Source organism: Acomys russatus, chromosome 4 (genome assembly GCF_903995435.1).
Source record: "Acomys russatus chromosome 4, mAcoRus1.1, whole genome shotgun sequence".
Classification (NCBI taxonomy): Eukaryota; Metazoa; Chordata; class Mammalia; order Rodentia; family Muridae; genus Acomys; species Acomys russatus.
Genome location: NC_067140.1, coordinates 34268790 through 34293450, shown reverse-complemented (window position 1 = coordinate 34293450; position 24661 = coordinate 34268790). Strand labels below are relative to the sequence as shown.

The 24661-nt window shown below is 36.7% G+C and overlaps 1 long non-coding RNA gene across 1 annotated transcript in view; it reads right to left on the bottom strand.

Annotated features, from left to right (window-relative positions):
- Positions 1–24661, bottom strand: part of LOC127187924 (uncharacterized) — a 509622-nt gene that overhangs the window by 373525 nt on the left and 111436 nt on the right. The gene's annotated exons all lie outside the window — the stretch shown is intronic.

Below are 24661 nucleotides of genomic sequence, written 5' to 3'. Positions count from 1 at the left end.
CATGGAAACAGCCTAAGTGTCCCTTAGAAGAAGAGTGGATAATGAAACTGTGGTACATATACACTATGGAATACTACTCAGCTATTAAAAACAAGGAATTCCCGAAATTTGTGGATACATGGATTGAGCTAGAAATGATCATAATGAGTGAGTTAACCCAGAAGCAGAAAGACTCAAATGGTGTATACTCACTTATATCTGCATACTACTAGCCCAAGGGGCATGTCCCACGAAAGCCTTCACTTATTAACATTTCTATACCTCCCACAACACATGCATCCCTCTCCCACAAAGTCACTAGTGAATGTAAGCTTCGATCAGAATCTGTTAAAAGCCATTAGTCAAGGGCCAATGGTGATTCTATATCTTAAAATTTTCTCTGAATTCTTGGCAACTTATCAGTGGATTTGGATATTCTCCTTTTTAACATGCAGATAAATGATGAAACATGTACATCTCAAGAAGAATTTAATTTCTGAATCAGAAATTGACTGCAGGAGTCGGAGATTTTGCAATATGCTATAGATAAACATGGAAGATTTTAAAAGAAAATGTAAATAATTTGAATTTTACAAACTTGTTTGGGTATTAAAAGAAAACAAGAACAGTTGTTTGTCAATAAACTCTACTTACTGGAGCTATTAGTTTTCCTGGGACATTAAACATGACGGCAGCATGTTAATGCTTCAAATTCTAGCTGGCATCCGCACCTCTGCTCCACATTGAAATGGGTACATACTAAGTTCTGTCTGTCTGGTTACATCCTTCTCAAACCTATTGAATTTTAATTAACCATTGTATACACTGATGTAATAAGTATAAAAGCAAAATGAAACAGTCCCATTTCCATTAAAACTAAGTAAAATATTCTAAGTCTTGTTATTAGTTTTGGTAACAGTAAGTCATTAAGCCCTTTGTTGTCAAATTGATATAAGTTGAAAAACCTTAAAAAGCATAGAGAAAAATCATGTGGTGGGTGGAAATGAATTTTCCATGTAAATTACTTAGCATGTTTCTTTTTAAAATGTTACATATATATGAGAAACTGAAAAAGAGAATTAATTATTTTGAAGTAACCTTTTTGTGAAAGTAACCTGGCTGTGAATACTATAGGACCTATGGAATCTCTGAGACAGAATGCAGTCTATCATATTTGAAAGATAAAGTTGAGTAATTTCTTTAACATTTTTGCTATGATTCTATGTTTTCTGCAGCTTTTTGACTCAATAGACCAAAGCCACTCTAAAGTTTACCAAGTTGGAACTCCTAACTAAAAACAAATAAACAAAAAACAACAAAAAATTTTCCTGAATAACTTGATGGGTAGATGAATTTTTATCCAGAAACATGGTACCTCTGGCAATAGAACACATTCAAATATCCAAAGACCTAGGTCTTTGTGAATCTGGCTGGAATAAAGACATGCCTTTAATCCCAAACAATGATGAATAATTGAGAGGCAGACAAAATGATGAGTCAGAGAAAGATTTGACAGGATGAGTCAGAGATAGGATATTCCTGATAACAAACAGGAAAGAGATATTACTTAAGAGCAATAAAAGGCTGGACCTTGGAGGGAGAGCTGAGAGCTGAGAGTTCTACAGAAGAGTGGGGGGAGGGCTGGAAAGAACTTGTGGAGTCAGGAGCTCCACAGGGAGACCACCAGGGCCAGTGGATCTGGACCCAAGGGGGGCTGCACAAACTGAGGCACCAAACAAGAACAAAGCATGCAGGATATCTGGACCCCTATTTAGACAAAGCAGATGGACAGCTCATGCTCCATGTCTATGAGCAGCAAGGAGAGAGGGAACTATCTCTGACATGAACTCTGGTACCTGCAATTTGATCACTACCCTTTGCCAGCTCAGCTTTGGGGACACATGGAGGAAAGGGATGCAGGCTCTACTGATGGGGCTTGATAGACTGTGACCAAATGGTGAGGGAGGAGACTCCTTGATTGGGGATCTGAGGGGGATGGGGCAGAAGAGGGAGGTATTGTGAAAATGAAGGATAGGGGTGAGGGGATAACAATTGGGATGTATTGTGAATAAATTATAGTTACTTATTTTTTTAAGAGCGGTGCAGGTAGAAGGAGCGAGTAGAATCGAATTTGGTGTAGTTCAGTTCAGTGCAATTGACTTCACGTAATCAGTGTAGTCTGTGCAGTGCAGTTCATGGAAATGAGGGTCATCTTTTCCAAGAACCACAATTCAGTGAGAAGCTGAGAGAAGCCAGTATGAATCAAATACCTTAGAGAGGAGTTCTGACCCAGAACAGCTGAGTTTAAACAGCCAGTCAGAATTCAGAAAGAGCTGGAAATGGTGAGCTTATTCATCAATATGTCTAGAAGGCTGAAAAGTCTATCTAGGCCTAGATTAGTAGGCAGAGGCTGGAAGCTGAAGCCTTCGAGGCCTGGGCTTACTGAATATTAGATTGTATGGCGGCTAGAAGCTTCCAGGCCTCAGGAAATGCTCTGGACTCAGCCCAAGCTCTGTATTCACACATCTTAGACACATCTCTCCTTTCACCTACTAATGAGAGGAATTAAAACAATGCTTACATTGATGTCCCTGAAATAAATGGGCTGGTAGGCTTTAAACATGGAGGAAAATTGCCATGCAAGAACAATAAATAATAATCCCACACCAGTCCACCAATAGTTTTCTTGACATAATTATTTTGAATTTTTAAAATGTATATTATCCACCTTTATGTAGTTTTTGCATGATTGTTTCATGACTAGTGTTTTTAGTGTATATGTGGGTCCACATGTGTATGTGTCTATGTTTGTGTGTGTGGTACATAAACATTAGAGTGGAGGTGTTCATATCCCTAGATAAACCTTTCAAGGATAGAAAAGAGTCATGTGTCATCCTCTTACCACTCTCTGGCTTATTACTATGAGAAATATCCTCTCGCTATACCAGAAGCTCAGCATTTCAGATAGATGTGCTGGACAGACAGTTATCAGGGTCCTCCTCGGTCTGCCACCCTACCTCAATTTCTAGGCTTACAGAACAACACAGAGAGAGTTGAATTTTTTTTAATGAATACCAGTGATTAAGATCCCATTCCCTTCCCTTTTGAGCTATCTCTCTAGCCCAACATTTGGTTTTGTTGAACTATTTGAGACTAGATTAGAACATATTGTCTTGTTGCTATAGCAGCACAGGAAACATTAACCTTGGTCATATGTTGAAGTACAGTAGAAAGATCACAACTGTGGTTAGGAAAAACACAGTCAAACTCAGAATTAAAAGTAGCAATTGTGAAGGTTCAATTCAGAATTTTGATATTACTAAAAATGCTTGCATTCTCAGAGTTAAAGATTAAAAGAAGCACACACACACACACACACACTCATATGATAATGACTATACATTTCTTCATTTGTTGAAGACTATGTCTTTTGTATAGTGTATGTTTGGCATCTTTCTTAAATATTATATGGCTGTACAATTAGAAGATTTGTTATATTCATGATTTCCCAAATTTCTCACATATTAACTTTCTAGTTTTTTTGTTTCTTTTACTTTTCTTTTCTTTCTTTTTAACTTTTTACTTTTTTGTGTTCTTTGATTGTTTGGTTTAGTTACTCATTTTATTTTTGAGTCCAAAAAACGGCATCATTTGTGTGATTAATTCTACTTGGCACTTTTTTTTTTCCTAGAGTTTACTAGTTGAATTATTGGGCTTTTCAATGGCATCTTCATTTTAGCTTGACTTGTCTTCAACATTTCTGTATGTTTATTAACTTTGTTTTTCACATCCTGAATTGGAGTTGCCATTTCTATCTGATATTTGAAGATATTTTGGATTTTATCAGCGTTTATTCTCTTGAAGTTCATTCTCGGTATGCTCATTCAGCTATTTCCTCATGTCTTTCTGAGACTCCTTGAATTACTAGAGCAAGGATACACTTGGTTTTTACTTATTGCTTTTGTTACTTGGTATTGTTTTATTTATTTTCTGGTGTTTATTTAGGTATTTCTCATTGATGAAGGCATGCATACTACTACTCAAGGATTTTGTGGTGATAAACTAATGCTTTCATCTTGTTTCATAATGTACGTATTTTGCAATTAGATTTGTGCGCATGAACTTCTAATTTTAATTTTTGTCTGATATGGGCACAGCCAGGTAGGAGAGAAGACAGCATGTTCAAGTCATACTGGGCCTAAATTTTGCATATAGTTTATATAGAAGATAGACAGGTGGACTCATGGAGCTAAGCTAGTGGCATTGATGTACATTTTGGGTCAAACTTGGAGTTTAGAGGTATATCTAGGGGTTGTGAAGGGTATATGGAGGAGAGGATCAGGCAAATTTACCAAAGCTAGGCCCTAGAATAAGATATGAATGACATGGGTGAGAAGAATCAGTGGATAGATATGGTATGAGAGGGGCCTATATGTTGTGAGTAGGTAGTAGCATCCTGGATGGAACCAGGAGGTGATGGCAGTACAAAAACAGAAGGCTAAACTAGTCCAGGGCTTGGATATATGACTTAAGCTAGATATAGGGGCTGAAAAAGATATAGAAGGGAAACTCAGGAAGGCTCACTTAACTAACTTACTGTGTGTATGTGTGTGTGTGTGTGTGTGTGTGTGTGTATTAAACAACAGTGGGTACAAATGAATTTGAGTGCCAGGGAACATGTACATAGGAGCAGTTCAGAGAGGAAAGAAACTTGGAAAATTATCTAATATTATTTTAATTCAAAAAAGATAGAAGATCACAATATGTTATAAATTATAATAAAATTATAATATCACTAGAAAAACAAAATATGTAAGAAGAATAGAAGGATAGAACATAAACAAATGGAAATTAATATATTCTGGAGAATGAATGTATCACTTAGAAATGAAGATGATCATACCACCAGCCACAGTAAGAGGAGATTGACAGGAGAAAACTCAGGCAGCACAGTTTGAATGATATTTAATAAGTTAATGCCTTCTTAGTGAGGATACAACTTCCCTGGTGTTTTCACTCATATTTCATACAAGAAAGCTTTTAAAAAGTAAATATTTAGACCAATCAAAAACCCTGTGTTTTTAATTTGATAAACATGAAACAGGATAAATTAATACAAGCTTCTGAAAAATTGGCAGCAGAAGAAAGACAAAAACAGCAGAAGTTTCCATTTGTTTTTCAGATCATTCACCTCCTTAGCTAATGTTTAAAGCCAACTTTCCAAATTTTTTTCTTAAAGAACGTTCTTCTTAGTATTAGCCAACAAGGTTATGCAAAGTTATAAGGAACAATCTGTACACTGTTCAGCACAAAATTTCTGGTATTAATATAGAGTTTCTAACATGTTGCATTAAAATGCTATTTATCTTAATAACTAAAATTATTTGCACTTCTTTAAATTTTGTGCCACGGGCAAGAAATTCACATGGTTTTGCCTCAAAGCTATTTCATTGGTGTGGAAATATTTGATTTCATAGTAAAAGCAAATTTTCTTGTATCTAGATTTCCAGAGTTCTTTGTTACTTCATCTTTAATGAGTAGGGACAGTTCTACTTCTTCTATAGTTGCTGCTAGTTCCAAGGAGGAAGAAAGCTAATGCAACTTTGTCTCATCATTATTATTTAGCACTCTCTGAAGCAGATGGCATATTAAAAGCAAGAAGAATGCAGTGGTATTGGAAACTTTACTTAGTTTTATTCTATTTGTTGTCTACTGCTCTTAGAAAAACTTTCATATGAACACGCTCTCTAAATAGTCATTAGGAATGTCAGACTATGAATTTGAAAAAAAAAAAAAAACACAAGGACCATCGCTGTCTGATATGAGATATTCAAGGGAAATAATGACAACCATGGACTAGGTATTCACCACATGTCATGTGAAAATCTGAGTGGAGAGGATTCAGTAATAAGTAGGTCAGACAACGCCCACACTCTCCAAATTTAACAACCAACCTTTAATGAAAATGATAGTGAGGGTTATTTCTTGTTTGAAGAAACCCCACTCTCATGGATTTTTTGATACTTTTCCTTATTAAATATAGAGTGGTTCTGCTCTAGAAAGTTAAGGGGCTGGGATGAGATGACTCTGCAAGTCAAGTGCTTGTTTTACACACTTAGTGATATGAGTCTCATGCTCAGAATCCATACAAAATCAGGAGAGCACAGAAACGTAGAACATAAATTGCATTCTGATATTCACATGTGCACAAGAGAATACCTCACTCACACAAATAGTAAAGTATAAAACAGAAAATGGCTGAAGGTATTAATGTGTGCAGTGGAAACAATTTCAGGAAGTTAATCACATGTGAGGGGAAAGCCTGTAACCCTGGGTAGGTAGACATTTCTCTAGGAAAGGAGGAAAGAACTTTTGTTGAAGGAGAATAAACAATCTTAAGACCTAGAGAGAAACAGCACTTGAAAAAGAGAACACGGTATAGAGTGGTGTATTACATGGCCTGTGAAGTGGGAAAAAAAAGTTTTATACCTGAGATGACTTCTCCCTCTAATCCAATTTTTCTACTATAACTTGTTATTTAATAACCATGGCACGTCAGAGGCTTTATAGAAATGCTTTCTTTTCTTCCGTAGTGGAAGAAGTCAAACTCCAGGACCCTCCCCCTGCCTACCATCTATACTGAATGGAGCAAGTCATTAAAGATAAATTTGAATGGAGGAGCTTTTCATGGGGTTTTCTGTCAAGGCTTCTAAATAGGCAGCCAGTGAAAGGACTCTTACTTACAAACACAGCCTTGTTGCATGTGGGCTGAACAAACAGTCCCCATTGTGGGGGCAGGTGGAAGAGAATATGAATGGACAGTGCAGTTTGCTGCTGAGCAGGATTTCATTACTAACTGACTTTGTGCAGGGCTTCGGTGTCTGGGAGAGAGGACACACTTGCAAAACTCTGATCTTTTCCCAGTGCATCTTAAACATCAGCATCAATAGGAGACACAATCGGAAATCCTTCTGGGTAAAAATGCCCAAAATTTCCTCTATTCCTTCTGTTTAAAATCTACATTTAAGAGCTCAGCTGATACAGCACTCTCAAAGGGATCGAACACTGAAATGAAAATATATATGAAGCCTTTCCTTAAGTAACTTCCAGAGGTCTCAGGGATGCTGGTGACAGGCATTCCTGTATCCCCACTGACTACATAAGGACTCTGGACTTTTCCTGGGAATGTGTGGTCTTTAGGACCTAGACTTTAGTGACGCAAATGTTGAGTGTTCTCTCTTAGTAGATATGCAAGAAGCTTCCCTAAACATTGACCTGGAATAAATAGTTCTGCTGTCATAGGCTCAAATAGCAAAAAGTAAAGATGTCCTCATGTCCCTCCTCCATGAGCAGCAACTTGCAGACTTCCAAGACAAATTTTTTTAAATGTCACAGTTTGCTTTTGAAGACCAAACAAACAAACAAAGAAAACACTCTGAGGGAGTGCATGTTTTTTCCTATGAAGAAAATTGTATATACCTGTTGATAGTTTTTGTTTTGTTCTGATTTCTTTCTGTTGGTTTGCTGTTTTTGCAACACCATGAAAACTGATAGAAAAAAAATAAGGTGCTAGCCAAACAGTTTATGTGTATTTTCTTTTAAGCTGCAAAGTCAATAGCATATTACATGCTTGTGAGGCAAATGTTGTTTCAGGCTCAGCGTATGCTAATGTGTATGTTTAACTGATGAGAGGGTCCATCAGAAAACTATTTATGTTCCTCAAAACAAAACACATCTCAAAGGAATGGAAAGCAGATATAACAAACTTAAGGAAAGACTAAATTTATCTGTGCACCAACAACTTACATTCTTTACTTAAGATGCTTACTTGGGTACATCTTCCAGATCAGCCATAAAACACACTCTGGAAACCCAGCAGGCTATCCAGTGAAATTTTATGCATGGGTTCTTGAGACTCAAGTCGAGTGGAATGTGGCTGAGCATAAGTAACAGCTGGTCCTGGTAGACCTGGTGACCTCACAAAGTGGACATGACCAAAGTGCAATATGAAATTAAGATAGCCTGTTATGATAATAACAGTGTGTGTAACCTGGTGAACCAGAACATGAACCAGTATCCACTGAGGAGCCACACCCACTCACCACAGGTTGCTGCAAGGATCCCTCAAGAAGGCAGGAAAAGGGGAAGAGCAGATGCTCTGAGCTCTCTGGTTGTTTTCCTTGATGCACCTGCAGATGGAAGTCCCTGAATACTTCTAGAAAGACATAGGTTGGTCTTTGGAGGACGGGAATCAGGGAAACAGAAGTTACACATAGAATATTTCTATTGTACATCTGTCAACCATGAGATTAATTAAGACTCATGTGCATGCTGCACCCTCTCTCCCACACTCCTACTGTCAAATCTGAATTGAAGTGTGTGGTATAAGATGACAGGGTTTCTGTGGCAACTTCATAGAATATACAGAAATTATAAATAAAGACCAGAGTGTGAACTCCCTATTGAATGTTTCTCCATTATTTCTGCTCATGTAAAAGTCACAATTCTACTCTGAGCTCCTTTGTGTTTGTCCCATGGTAGCACCTAAAGAAAACACACGCCAGCTGACTCAGCTGTAATCTGCTTTTGACCATTGCTTCATATTCTGTTGCAACCTTGGTTTCTTCTTTCTTCAACAGTGCTTGTATGTATTTATTTCCCACCTGTCCTTAAAGCTTACTGTCCATTCCTTTTGTTCAGTCTCACCCATGTTCTTATTAATAAATTTCCTTTCCCAGGTCTTTCAGTTTGGAAGACTGTAGTATCAGAAAGTCATCTGAATTAAGTCAACATCTTAGGTAAGTAAGAAGAAAGATGGTCTGTCTGCCCTAGCCACTCACCAAGCTCTATTTCTTAACTAAGACCTTGTTTTCGGTGCATACAACCATGTTAACATCCAGTAGCAGATATTTTGAGAATTGTCAACATTAGTTCCCATGTCTGGATCACTAAACATATAAAAGCATAAATGTATTGGATGCTTAGTTATTGTCTTTCTGAAGATAAGTTATATAAGGTTAGAGGGTAGAATTTTCAAGTGAGATTGGCTGGCTTCAGATCTTGACTCCTCAATGTATCTTTTGTAAATTCTCAGTGAAGGCCCTCAAGTTGTGAACAAGTTCTGTGACTCAATCTCTTCAGCTCACCAACAAAGAGATTCTAGCTTATACTTTTCAAAGTTAATATAAGATCAGTTAAGTTAGTCTCCTAAGTGTCAGGAGAACATTTGACTCTCAAGCAAACATATAATGTTAATGATCAGTATTATTACATTCTTTTCCTCGATTAGGTTTAAAGTGAGAATTCCTTACTAAGGTGTTCATAGAAACCAGAGTAAAGTAGGTAGAGGTGGAAGAAAGCCATCATCAGAAAAACAACCAAAATTATGTTTGTGTTTTCATATACTGACATCGATACAAAATATTTTGTTTTAAAATGCAAACTAAAATTTGAAAAATAACTCTGTCTTACCTATGAAGCAATTTTGCACCTGCGTTGTACACCATCCAGTACATTGCTTTTGATATACTTTTTGGTTTTGTAGATAGACTGCATATATATTTAAAATGGCAATGTATCAGGACATTAATCTTAGCAGAGTCCTGTGACCAGGCATTTCATTCACTCTTGTTAAGTGAGCAAGTAAAGGGTTCTAGGAACCAATGCCTTAGAGCCATTTTGAACTTAAAGCTTTCTCCAGTTCAACCTCTCAAATTTCTCAGTAGAGCCAGATAAAACTATGCTAGGGTTTAGGAATGGTTTTGTTTGCTCTATTGCACATATCAGATACAGTGTTTATTTATGTGGTACCAAAACCACAATCCTCCTGCTTCATCTCCAGAAAAGCCATTATCACACTTCTGCCATGTTTGACTGTATTCTAGATCTAGATGATGATTCTGAAATCTCATAAAAAATATGAACCACTAAGGAATCAGTTTTCAGTGCTGAAAAATCTAGAGCTACCAACTTATTCTGTGATTTGTGGTGTTTTTGTTTGTTTGATTATTGCAGCACAAAGAAATACTTACCCATCAATCTTCTCTCTCACTTTAATAAAATGAGTGAGAGTGGAGTAAATAAATAGAAAAAAGGCTAAATACTGTTTTATAATATTCTGCAAGTTAATGTGAGTATTTTCATTACACTAAAATAACTTTATAAAGATTAAAATTTACCTTTCTTTACTGCATTTTTAAATTAGAGTGCAAAATTTACATATATTCTTTTTAAGTATTACTAATAATGCAGGCATCAAGTCATCCCTTTGGTATGGAATAGTTAGATGACCTGTCTAAACCCAGAAAAAATTCTTTGTAAGTGAAGTGGAACAACTTCTACCCTTTATTTTACCCAGTAAAATTACTCATTTATTAAATGATGGAGAACTAAATGAGCAAATGTGGAACATGTAAGATAAGGGTCTAAGAATGGTTTTAAGGAACTATATTAACTTTCTGGTTCTTTGTAAAAAGTCATAGATATCATGTGTGACTCATCTCCTCCATTTTCATGTTTTGTGGCTGTTAATAAAAGAGTTCATTTGGGCTCATTAATATTATTTCATGCCACCAAGATTGCCTCAGAAGGTACAGGAACTAGAAGGAAGTATCTAGTGAGGTAGGAAGGGTTTTATAAATTTACCTGAAGGTTTAACACTGGATGACCATGACTTTCCCTCATGCTATTGACAAAAATAACTTGTTTATTGTCTATTAATGTGAAAATGTTATAATGACAAGTCCTAGGAAATACTTTTTTCCCCTTTATGGACTTTTTATTTTTCCCATCCCCTCTGCCTGCCTACTTTTTCACAGTACACATTCTTTCATCTTGTTCAGTATTCCTCCAACTTTTCAACACCTTATTAGTCACCCTGCTTTAGAACCAGATTCCTTGCATTCTCATAATTTTGCACATATCTTCCTATGAAACAGTATAAAGGTAAAGGGGACTAAACTGATTTTATGGTCTCTGCTGATACAGAAGTTTTATAGCCTTCAGTGCTGTATAAAAGGCCAGTACAGACTAATAGAAACTCAGATTGTTCAGCCACCTTTCTCAGGTCTCAGAGGAGCTGTTTGCACACTCTATAATCTTGAAAAATGTGTGGAGCAGCTTTGCATCCATGTCTTGATGAGATTTTCTGAACTGGATAGTGATCAGATGAATGTCTACTGCCATGCTATTATTTACACTCCATACGTATCAGCTATGTATTTTATAACCAGTCTGGTTTTCTGTCATGTACGAACAATCACAAGAAACCTTTATGACATAGCATCTTCTGTGAAGTTTCGAGCAGAATCAAGACATGTCCTCAAAGGGAAATAAAGGACCCTAGAACCTTCTTTGTCTCTTGTGTCTGGCCATGAGCTGAGCAACTACATCTTCAGGGTAAAGGGACTTGATATCTAGTCCCAGGGGAAAGGTTTAGAAAGCTAGTTCTGGATTTTACATGTGACTAAGAACATTTCAGTCTCTTTTGAAATGTTGGATGTCATGCTCTTTTTCAATATCCAGGTGTGACTGTAGTTAACAGTAATTTTCATCCATAAATATCCAGAAGGGAGAAAACATGGTCAAAGAGACTCTGGCAATGATATATTGTACTAACTGACACAAAATCACCCGATCTTTTTAGTTTTCAGTCATGTAAGCCACAATAATCCACTGTTGTCCAATCTCATCCTGACTGATTGAAATGTTACATTAAAAAAAACACATATTCTGGGTTTTTTGTTTTTCCATATGAAGTTCAGAATTGAACTTTCAATGTCTTTAAAAAATTGTGTAGGTATTTTGATAGGGATTGCACTGAATCTGTAGATGGGTTTTGGTAGGATTGCCATTTTTACTATGTTAATTCTCCCGATCCATGAGCAAGGAAGATCATTCCATCTTCTCAGGTCATCTTCAATCTCTTTCTTCAGAGTTTTGAAATTTTTTTCAAACAAGTCGTTCACTTGCTTAGTTAGAGTAACTCCTAGATATTTTATATTGCTTGTGGCTAATGTGAAGGGTGCGGTTTTCCTAATTTCTTCCTTTGCAAGCTTGTCATTTGTGTATAGGAAGGCTACAGACTTTTTTGAGTTAATTTTGTATCCAGCTAATTTGCTGAAAGTGTTTATCAGCTGTAGGTGTTCTCTGGTGGAATTTTGAGGGTCACTTATGTACACTATCATATCATCTGCAAATAGGGATAATTTGACAAGGACAATACAGGCAGTAAACTTTAAACCCCTACCCAGATCTAGCCAACGGTCAGAACATTCTTCACAGTTGAGTGGAGAGTGGGATATGACTTTCTCATGTACTCTGGTGCCTCACATTTGACCATGTCCTCTGGAGGGGGAGACCTGGTGGCACTCAGAGGAAGGACAGCAGGTTGCCAAGAAGAGACTTGATACCCTATGAGCATATACAGGGGGAGGAAATCCCCCTCAGGAACAGTCATAGGGGAGGGGAATAATGGGAAAATGGTGGAGGGGAGGGAAGGATGGGAGGATACAAGGGATGGGATAAACATTGAGATGTAAGAAGAATAAATTAATAAAAAAATTACAAAAACATATTCATATAATCGCTTCAGTTTTATATTGCATTACTTATATTTTTATTTATCATCAATAAGGATAAAAATAGTTTCTCTTAAGCACTGTGATTCTCATTTCTTAGAACTTCAATGCCATTGGATTGTGAATTATGGATCTTATATACTTATTTATTTTCCCATTGCAGAACTGCTTATAGTTAGAGCTACTGTCTCCTCCTTCTTCGCCTTCTTATCATAATTATACTCTGTTAATCTTCAATGCTGTATCTCGCCATTCATTATGAAAACAATAAAAAACCCCATTTCTATTCAGAAAAGAGGGGAGACCATTACTTTAAATGCTTGAAAGGCAGTGGCCACTATCAGAATTCATCACTACCTTTTTTCTACTCTATTCATTCACTTGAAATCAGATCCCAGAACTTGTACTTGTCAATATGAAATGAAACTACAAGGATGCTTTCAAGAGCACTTGCATGAGACTGAACTGGGTGCACAGTCAGAAATCACTGACTTCTCTTATGTAACCACGTGGAAGTCGTTTCTCTCAGACACTGGAACTCGTTTATTTCAGAACCAGGATCCTTTAAATGAGTTAAAAGATATCTTTTCTCTGTACAGATATTTTGCTCCCTGAATTCAGCTCCAGATCCTCTGGATAACACATGCTAAAGAAGATAGATTTCTATATCATGTCCTGTTCTAACAAAAGTCAGTCTAGAACAGGCCAACTTCGGTTCAATTCTAGTATTCTTGCTTCCAAAATGTTTTACTTACAACAAGTGAAGAATCTGAAGAATTACCTGTCTTTCATCGTAAAACTGTGGAAGGTTAATAGCTATTCTAAATGGCTAGGAGTGTTGTGGAGCCTAGAACAACTGTTAAATCTAAAACACCTATACCTAATGTCAAAGGATCATTGCAGAAATGAAGCCAGAAAGATAGTAAGAGCCAAAAGAAACAGAGAATTTGATTTGAGATTCTGCCTTCTACAAGAATATGTGAAGCTAAAGCCATGAAGTATCACTAATATGACTGCTCAAACAAGGCCTGAACAAGGATGACACAAATCTGTGGGTGTGGACTCAGGAGAGAAGCTTAGGGACCTTCAACCCTAGCCAAAGAACTACAAGCACTTAAGACATGCTAACACCATGACAGCATATAACAGATTGAGAACTTATTCATATTATACCCCTGTTGTCATCGAGTCACTTGTATCTTCCTGTTCACACTCTCCCTTCCGCCCTTTTTACCTCCCCTGGATATATGTCATGGCCTTAAAGCTGTGTGATAGTGACATGACCAGAACTTCTATGATAGGCTACATGATACCAAAAGACTTTGCTTAGAAACAAAGAAAGTTCTGCATGAGAAGAGCAAAATGACTAGTAAATATTATCACAAACCCTGTTTCATGAAGATATACAATGGCCCAAGAGAAATAATTTGAGTTCAAACACTGAAGTTCTATATTTAAAACTTACATGCATAAATTTTGACAAATAAATTCATACTTGTGAATACTGACTTCCATACAATAAATTAGTTATATAACTATGTTTTCCTGTCTTTGAAATAGAAAAGATATTTTTCAAGATTAAGGGATGAAGTTGTGTTGGCATGGCTCATTATAACATAAATTAAATAAAATTCAGTGTAGCAATATTATAATTTACAACTTTGATCTTGAAAGCTGTAGTTCAACAGTTTGGAATTATGACTATAATACTTCATTTTTTTCATTTTAAGTCCATTTAGTACAAGGATCAGTTAAAATAGAAATAGAATATAACTTATGTAACTATTTTTGTCTAGGATTCTAAGTGGAAATTACTTCATCAATAAAACTGTAACTAGCAGTTTTATTTACAATACAATATTGCATAAAATACATAAAATTTAAGATTCACAAGTGACTAATTATAATTTTAAGAATAGCAGACTACATTTGAAAGATGTGAATTTGGTTTCCACAAGGAAAGAAATCTTGTGACAAGTAGTTCAGCATATTTCAGTCAGAAGGTCAAGGTCTTTTCAGCTGGTGAATCACTCTTGATTCAGGAAAAAGTATTTCAATAGAATGGTGATTTCCACTTCTGTCTAATTAGATGTCTTCAGCATTACATGGCCCTTTTCATCAGCTCTTCACACACATTTGGAAAACTAAGTGGTCCAGCTAACACTTATAGTACAGAAAATGGCTCTTTCCAAATCAGCTCAACCTTTACATCTCCTTTTAGTGACTGTACCTTTTTTTTTACATATTCATAACAACTCACAAAATATTAAATGGCTTGAAACAATATTTGCTCATCACCATGCTTTTCTGATGATTTCTCATGATCTATTTGCATATGAGTAACAAGAACAGCTTAGCTAAACTGCGTTAACCTCAGGATTTCCTTCTAGGTGTCAGCTGTCTGTGATTACAAGAGGGACTTGGAGTTTACCCACTTTAAGGAACATGCAGGTTGTTAGTAAATTCTACGTCTCTATGGTCATAAGAATGACATCTCCTTTTCGTGGTCATTATCAATTCTAATCTTTGACAATAATTTTTAAATGTTTTCCACTCCTGATCCATATCGCTCAATATATTTTATGTAATCTAAAGTACATAACTATTAAAATTATGTACACCAAGTCTGGAAAAACAGGTCTGTAGTTAATACCATGTGTTGTTATTCCCGGGGACCTGGGTTCCATTTCCAGTACCCACATGGTGGCTCGGAACAATGTTAACACTATTTCTAGGGGATGAGATGCCCTTCAGGCTTCCATGAGCACCAAGCATACACACCCTCATTGTACGCAGACATACATGAGAATGAAACACCCATATACATAAAATACGTAAAAAAAAAAATTAGGCTACATAAGTCAAACACTTTATGGTGACAAGTTAACAAGGAGTTGATTTTTGGGACAATTTATTTGCAATACATATATTTACTATTTTATAAAAATAAAAATGTTTACATGCTAAATGAGATGCTCATTTAGTTTTTCCAAAAGAATGAAATCTTGGCTGAATGTGTGACATTTCTGGTCATATGGCCTCTTCAAAGTTTCTCAGAATTAGTTGTTATTTTGAGTTTATAAGCATCAATGCGGACAATGTTTTTTCACATGAAAACATTACACAAAATGGTATGAGTGTGTTTAAGATCATTCAGAAATTATTAAAAGTTTTATCTTAACCTGAAGCCAATTTTTTTTTCTTTTTCATGAAACTAAAATGAGTAACTAAAACAGCAATTCTTAAATTGAAATGTCCTAATACAGTCACTCTGAAGACATATTAATTTGATACTTAAAGACTGAAATTGTTAAAATTCATCACCTCCCACAATATAAACATCAGGTTCTGTTAAACGGAAAACTTTATATGAAACAATTTGTCACATGGAATAACTTCAAATCTGATTCAAGGTCATTCAGATTGAAGCCACATCTGTTGGCATTAGGAGGAGGGACATAAGCCCAGGACAAAATGCTCACATCCACTGTTCAGAGCCAAAGCTGCAGTGCAGTCTTGTGATTCCACACAGGCTTACACTGCCAAAACCACCACAAATTCGTTGAACATTTATGCTTTTGGTTTATTTAAGCAGGGCTTTTTGTTTGTTTTTGTTTGTTTTGGGTTTTGGTGTTTGTTTGTTTGTTTGTTTGTTTTTGCTTTTTGAGATAGAGTCTCATTTTGCAACCCTGTCTGACCTGGAACTTGCTATATAGGCCAGGCTGCCCTTGAGCTTACAGAGATCTGCCTGCCTCTTCCTCTACCTCTGCCTCTGATTCTGCCTCCTGAACACTGTGTTTTAGGTGGATGTTACCATCTTGACATTCCATTTGGTTTTGAATCCATTCTTGGTTGTCTAGTATTCAGAAGCCTATTGCTATGGCCAACTGTTTGGCAAACTCCGCATGCTCAACTGTGTGATGCCATCTTGAGTTGTAACACAGTGTCTAAGAAGCTGGAGCCTAAAGCCTGCTTATGCACAGTCTCCTGGTAAGGGATGTCTCAAGGACCAGTTTCTAGTATACAAGCAAGGGTAAGAACTGGGTGTATTGTTGTATTGACCCTTTACCTCTCTCTACAGTAGTCACATTCACTGCCTTTAACATCTCTGAGACTCTAGGTTAAGGTCCACTGATTAATAGCTTTAATCACACCTGCAAATCTTTTCAGTCATGTTACAATCCTACAGTACAATAGGCAGCTGAGGACAAGGTAATAATTGCAAGATTTAGATTTAAAGTGTGATGTCTGGGTAGATTACCTAAAAATATCACAGTACTTAAAATTCAAGTAAGGGCTGAAGAGATGGCTCAGTGCATAAGAGTACTTTGTGCCCTTCCAGAGGTTCTGAGTGCAATTCCTGACAACCACATGGTGGCTCACAACCCTCTATAATGTGATCTTATGCCTTCTTCCAGCATGCAGGTGTACATGCAGATAGAGTACTCATACATACAAAATAAATAAATAAATAAATGTCAAGAGAATGTTATTGTTTAAAAAAAAAAAGAAACTTAGGGGCTTAGGAAGAGGTATTGCAAAAAGTTAAATATTTACTTTGGGAAAATGGAGAATTAAATTTGTATTTTTAGTTGGATGTAGAGTATTTGTATAACCCTGGAGCATGGAGAGAGGAGAATGCACCAGTTACCAAGGACTGGCAAGTCTAGCTAAAACAGGGAGCTCCAGGATCAGTGAGAGAAATGCTGCTTCAAACACTAAGGGAGTTTTTTGTAGATGTATGAACTGGGACTGGTTCCAAACTTTGCAGTTTGATTGGTTGTTGTTTTCTCTAATGGTCTCTGACTACTGTAAAAAGAAGTTTCCTGTTGAGTGGTAAAGACTACACTTATCTGTGAGTACAAAGAAAAATGTTTAGATTGTTGTTAAGGACTATTCTTGTTTAGTAAAATAGTGTTTATAAAAAATAGTTTTTATAGGTTCTTCATATATGCACATAACAACAATGAACAGAAACAAAAAAAAAAAAAAAAAAAAATAAAAACCAAAAGGCCATGGATTTGAAAGAGAGCAAGGATGGGTATATAGGAGGATTTGTAGAGAAGAAAGAGAAGGCTAGACTGGTGTAATCATATTACAATATCAAAAACAAAAAAGAGGAAAAATGAAAAATTCTAAGGGGCAGAACAAGAGATAATGGTACTTCATAGTGGCATATATAGTGGCATATGCACTGCACAGACTTACACATTATATACATAATAAAGGAAATACAATAAAAACTATATATATATATATATATATATATATATATATATATATATATATATATATATATATATATCCTTTTAATACAGGCAGTTCTAGTACCAAAACTAAATGAGTCAGTGTCAGAGGAACTGTAGTAATCTAATTTTCTTAATTAATATGCAGCCTACACCTTCCTTGGACACAGCATAGCAACACAGCCAAGAAGTCTTAATGACTAGTGCTCTGCCAGCCACTCATGGCATTTTGAATTTCATTCATGTATTATCCACAATAAAATCAAGGCAGAAACTCATTATCATCATCAACACTGCCTTGCTTTATACATGAGGAGAGTTAGCTCTGGAAAGCCGATTAACTTGCTCAAGATTATCTGTCTAGGGGCTGGAAAGATTGCTCCCTGGTTAGGAGCACTTTGTTTTTCTTCCAGAGGACTAGGATTTGATTCCCAGCACCAACATGGAGGTTCAGACAACTCCTAAGTGTAAGCCTAGTTTTGGAGAATTGGCAGCAATCATCTGGCCTCCATGGGCACTGCACACATGGAGTGACAAATATACATGCAGGCAAAACATATATACATTAAAACAATAATTAAAATGTTTAATAAAAAAAAACAAATTATAGACCTAGTAAATGAATGAGCCTGCTTGATCATGAATGCTTAAGTGCACACATTTCACCTCCAGGTACAGGCAAAAGTTTCAATGAGTCAGGGCGTGTACAGTTTTCCTTAGTTGGAACTCTGCTGCAATGAAGCCAGGATATCAGAAGATGCTGTATGTTTTCAGTACACCTAATTGGTGAGATAATTATTTACTTTTAGTTTGAATTTTTATTCTGACAAGCACTCCTGATTTGCCTGGTTACCTTCTATAACAGATAGGAAATATGTTTCAATGCCCCCCCTTTCCCCTTTATATGTGCTAGGCTAGGGAGAGTCACGAATGTGGAATGCTGGGGATTGTACCCCAGGTTTCTGCATCATAAATACATGCTTTATAATTTGGAAACATTTCAAATGAATTTCTTTTGTATTCTTTTTGTTAATTTATCAGCTTTATTAACAATAACCCCATACTTGAAATAACAGAATTTCCCTGAATGAACAAACCACACACGGTACATTCATAGACTATAAAGAAATAAATGTGGTGCGATACAATACATGCACGAACAGCACATGCATATTGGCAGGACGCGAAAGGCTACCTATTTCATATTTCCAGTCATATGACATTCTTGAACAAGACACCCTGGAAGGAAAGAAGTCATCAGTGATTGCCAGACCTAGGAACATAGGGGCAGAAACAGTTGGGAAGCCATGGTCACTGCTCAGGATCTTGATGGTGGTGGTGGCTATGCAAATGCATAGTTATCACAACTTTATATATGCTTCCTTAAGAAAGCAGTTGGGGCTAGAAAGATGGCTCAGACCTTAAGAGGACTGGGTGCTCTTTCAAAGGTCCTGAGTTCAATTCCCAGCAACCCCACGGTGGTTCATAACCATCTATAACGAGATCAGGTACCCTCTTTGTTGTTGTTGTTATTAACTATGCCACTTTATTTTATTTTTTTTCAATTATCATACATATCAATGTATTTCAATGTGACATTTTCTTTTTTATTTTTTTAAATAAATTATTCAGATTAAATCCAGTTGTTATCCCTTCACTTGTATCTTCCCATTCCCTCTTCCTTCCCTCTTTTACCCTATTCCCCTCCACTAGACTTGCGACGGAAGGGGAACTCCTCCCCAAACAGAGGATCACAGCCTGTCTGGTCTCATCCTGATAGCCTGCTTCCACTTCCTCTGACTGCCACCAGGCTTCCCCAACAAGAGGAAGAGGTCAAAAAAGTGGCACCACAGTTCATATAATAGGCAGTCTCTGCTCTTCCCACAACTTAGAGAATATGCTTCCATTGGCTGGTTTTGAATCGGTGGTCTAGCTTTACTGCATGCATTGTCCTTGGTTAGTATAGCAGTTTGTGCAGCCCCCCTGGGTCCAGATCTGGCTGCCTTGATTGTCTTCTTGTAGGGTTCCTGGACCCACTGGGTCCTTTTATCTCCCCATTTGTCCATAGCTGTCTCTCTTGGAGTTCAACAACAAGTCTCAGCATCTTACCCTGCTGAGTGAAGACACTCGGAGGACGTCTATGTGGGGCTAATATCCAATTATAAGTGATTATATAGCATTTGTGTCTTTCTGGGTCTGAGTTAATTCACTCAGGATGATCATTTTCAGTTCCATTCATTTGTCTGCAAATTTCAAGCTTTCCTTGCTTTTAATATCTGTGTAGTGTTCCATAGTGTAAATGCACCACAGTTTCTTTATCCATTCTTTGACTGAGGGACATCTAGGTTGTTTCCAGATTTTGGCTATTATGAATAAGGCTGCTATGAACATAGCTGAGCAAAGGTCCTTGCTGTGTGGTGGAGCATTTTTTGGGTATACCCCAAGGAGTGGAATAGTTAGTGTTGAGTCAAATTCACAGGATGTGTAAGTAAAGTCAGTACTGTTCCAAGACTGTTCATCAATTTTAAAACATCATGCATGCTATGCGGAAAATCATTCAGAAGAAATCATTTTACCTTGGGAAAGATATTTTCATTCTCTTTCAGTGAATAAAAGTGAGAGACAAAAATACAAGGTCAAAAAGTAGGCTTTTTAATGCATATTTTCAAACTCTTGTGAATAGATCAGAATACAATCCTGTCCGCTCAAAATTTCTTTATATTCACTCCAACTTTTACCCCAAGTATGTCCAATAATAGTAGGATTTGTTCAGGAATTCTAACTTCTGTGTTTAAGATAATTATGATTAGATCAGCGTTTTCTGGAATTTGTACTCAGTGATGAACAGTGACTGTGTCTCAGACATTATCCCACATGTAACTTATTCTTCTTTAAAACAGAATCAACCATGCTTCACTTAGGAGCTGACCTATGTTATCATCTGCCTCAAAAGTTCAAAATTCTCTGTACCTTTATTAGAAAAGAAAAAGTTTGTTTGGAATGTATATGTGGCATTTTGTATGATAAAAGTGATTGTGAAACAAATATATACCCCATTAATTTTTAAGAAGAGTTGAATAATTTACCTACAATCTTGTAAAGCTTTGTGACTCATCAAAATTTTAAAAAGTTGTAGCCATTCATGGTGACTCACAGTTGTAATCCCAACACTTGGTAGAGTGAGTCATGAGAATTATTGTGAGGCCAGTATGGAATTTTAAAAAAAATGTCAATATTTTTAAAAACTGCACATGAAAAAGGACAATATACCTGATATGACAAATCTTATATGTGAGAGAATAACTGTCTTTTAAAGATTTTCTCCATCTTGTTACACAGCACGGTATAGAGTTTATGTTGCCAGTAAATGTGTGAGAACACCCCCACACACCCCCACACACACACACATACACAAATGACTGAACATGTGAGTTTTCACACTTGCTTATACATATACACATAAATCCCAAATTTCATAAAAAAAAAAAAAGTCTAGTGCTTCCACGTGGCAATGCAGTATAACAGATTTCTATTCTAAAGATTAAGAAGAAGAGCTACCTCCGTCCTTCACAAATTTGCATTCTGACACCTGTAACCTCCTGTATCCATCATAATTAAGAAGAGCCTGGTGAGGAATGCAAAGCTCTTGCCTATCTCACGGTGTTCATGACACCACAGCATCCTTGCAGATTACACTGTCAGTCATAATACACATTTAGGACAAGAAGCCCATTTTCTACAGTGGCCCTGTCAATGAGCAGATCCTGGTAAGTATTTATGAGTTACAGAGGCCAGATGGAAGCTGGAGGTGTAGGAGACTGAGGATTTAATTAGGTCAAATGCAGTAGTACTCATTAAATCCCATTCCCTTTCTTTATGTAATAACATATTCTGGGAGAAGGCAACCGGCCTTCTTCATGGTCTGCGTATCACAATTATTATTTTAATTAAGAAAGGTAAGGGCTAATATCACTAGAATTTTCAATTACATTCTAGCTGATGTCACTGTCTATGAAGCTTGTAGGCGAAGCTTCTGAGTAGCCACAGGCAGTTTCCTAGAGGGAATGCCAGAATCTGGAGAACAAAGAGTGAAAACATGACCTTCTCCCTCTTTTATATATTAGTATCACAGTTTTTGAGCTTTTTCTCTTTCGTTTTGTCAATGGATTCTATTTGTCAGAAACCTAAAACTATACATAAACCTCCCTAATATAGCCAGCCAACTTATGGATAATGCATATGTTTTTATTACTCCAAATTGCTAAATTTAATCAAGGCCCAAGCTGTGTTCTTCATGTAGGAAAGGCATGTGCCCTTTTGCTGTTTTTTTTTTTTTTCCTCCTTTCTTTCACATTTCACTCTCTGTGAGTCTGTTGCCCCTTCCTGTGCATCCATAAGCAGACCAAGTCTTGTTAGTTGGAACCCAGGCTCCTCTGCACAATAATGTGCCTTAGAGCTGCCTAACTGACCTCCTCAGTTCCTCTCCTCTCTGACACCAGGGAGAGCAGTGTCCTCGGGTAACCATGAACATGGTCCCATTCCTTCCAAAGGCAGCAGAGCCTTTTTAATTCCTGACTGAAGAATTCTTACTTTTTGAATGCTAGAGATTGAACCTGGGGCCTTGTACCGGGTAAGATATAGTTGTGGTCTGAGATACATGCCCCGCCCTGCCAGATTTTCTGTAATTTTCCTTCCAATGGAGTGTTTGCTTGAGCTTCACTATTCTGAAAAGTGGTAGAGAAAACAAAACTACAAAGATTACTGAGATCAAAAAAGAAACAAATGAAGCTAAGTGGGAAGAAGCAGAGTATGAAAGAGGACTAGGAGGAAAAGTGAATCATATTGATTATACATAGTTTGAAACCATCAAAGAACAAGTTTTTAAAACTGAAAAATAGTGCAATATGCACTTCATTTTTAAAGAACTTGACATCTAGGCATGCTCTCTCTCTCTCTCTCTCTCTCTCTCTCTCTCTCTCTCTCTCTCTCTCTCTCTCTCTCTCTCACACACACACACACACACACACACACACACACATACACACACACGTGTCTGTGTGTGTGTGTCTGTGTGTGTGTGTGAATACAGTGAATTAATGGTATATTCAACACAAAGCTAAATTTATGTACCCAGGTATCAAGTAAATCCATTTACCAACCACAGCCCTTTACTTTTCTCCTCACCTTTCTGTATCCATTGATCTTGCCAAATGGCTTTACACAGCTTTTAAACCTGGTCAATCACAGTCATTAATGTCACTATCCATGGTGGTCTTATCAACTGTGACTGTCGCTTAAATAAACAACTGCACTTACTGATTGTGGGTATTTCTTGAACAGCTGCAGGCTTTCCTACTGGAGGCATTTCTCAAGGCTCTGTAGAATGACATGAACAGGCACCTTACAAGCTGCTGCCCCAGGTTTTCACATGTATAGAGCAATTCTCACACTAAAAGTGGGGCCTTAGGTTCTTGGCTACTTTTTCATGCTAATCTGAAGCATCTTATGACTTGGATATTTTATCCTAATTTTAGTTTGGGCAAACTGAGTTCCCAACCTGTGATCCAATTTAAGAGCTAAGACATGAACTGAAGTTACTTTTGATCCCAAAAGTGAGTTGAACTGACACCCATATAATAAGACTGAGGAATCACATGTGGTTTGCCCATTATGTAATTAGATAAGATTTCTGTAGTGTTTAAAGGTCATGAGCACATTTACCTTCTGTGTGCTTATAGGAATATTTGTGTATTACTCCCTGGTAGCTTATGAAAGAAAAGAATATGCTAATTCCCCAAAGTATATTTGCTGTTCTTATCTGGCCGCCAATTTCTGTCCTTTCCCCTATTGGCATTCTGTTATTCTGAATAAAATTTGTATCTTCAGCAAAGGTCATCCTCCTGAGCTCCACACCAATGTTTCAGACTGCCAACTACACAGTTATTCATCACACTTCATGTTAAGGAGAATAGTTACTATTTCATTCTTTTGCTGTATATTGTCTCTCATTTACAGCAAATGACAGCCAGTGGCCAAACTGCAAAGTGTAAGTAGGACCCCAAATATCCAATATTTCTATTTTCCTCAGCATTCATATCCAAATAATCCCTCTATTGGAATAGTATTCAAGTATATTCATAGACATATTTCAATCTCAGGAGATCCTGATTGCTCACCTCTTGCAAAATCTTTTACAAATCTGCATAGTTAATATAGGAAATCGACTTGTCTCCAATGTATTTTTATTGTCACCTCAATCTTGCAAAGGGTACAATATCATCTATTATGGCATATTTGAGTGTGTGAGTCTTCTATGTTGTCATTGTGACCCAAACTACTGGTATTTGATATCAGAGATGATATAAATGTTACAATACATAAACATAGTACCTGGGAGAAAATTAAACATTGTTTGCTTACTATGGAATCTGTTTTTGGCTTTGGTAAATAATATGACTTAGCACAGCCACCAAACAGCACTGTTGGAGCTAAAGGTGACATATGTACGTTAGCTTGTGCTTAAGTCTGGGAACAAGTGAAAGTATCTGGTGGTTGGTTTTTTTCTTTAACTTTTCCAGAAAACTTATATCCCGAAATGCATAGTTGGTTAGAAATTACTAACATAATTACAATTTTGAGTACTTAGTTTGATTTTTTTAAATTTTCATACATTACACACTATATTAATTTGACTTGAGGATGTCTAGAGAAAAGTTATAAGACTTTCAAGAAAAGGTTTCTGAGTTTGGATTGGTTGAAATTCATTTCCCTAACTCTTAGTCTAATATAATGAGGCCTCTGGAATTTAGGCTTCATTTACCTGCAGCCTTCTTGACACACACATATAAGCACCTGAAT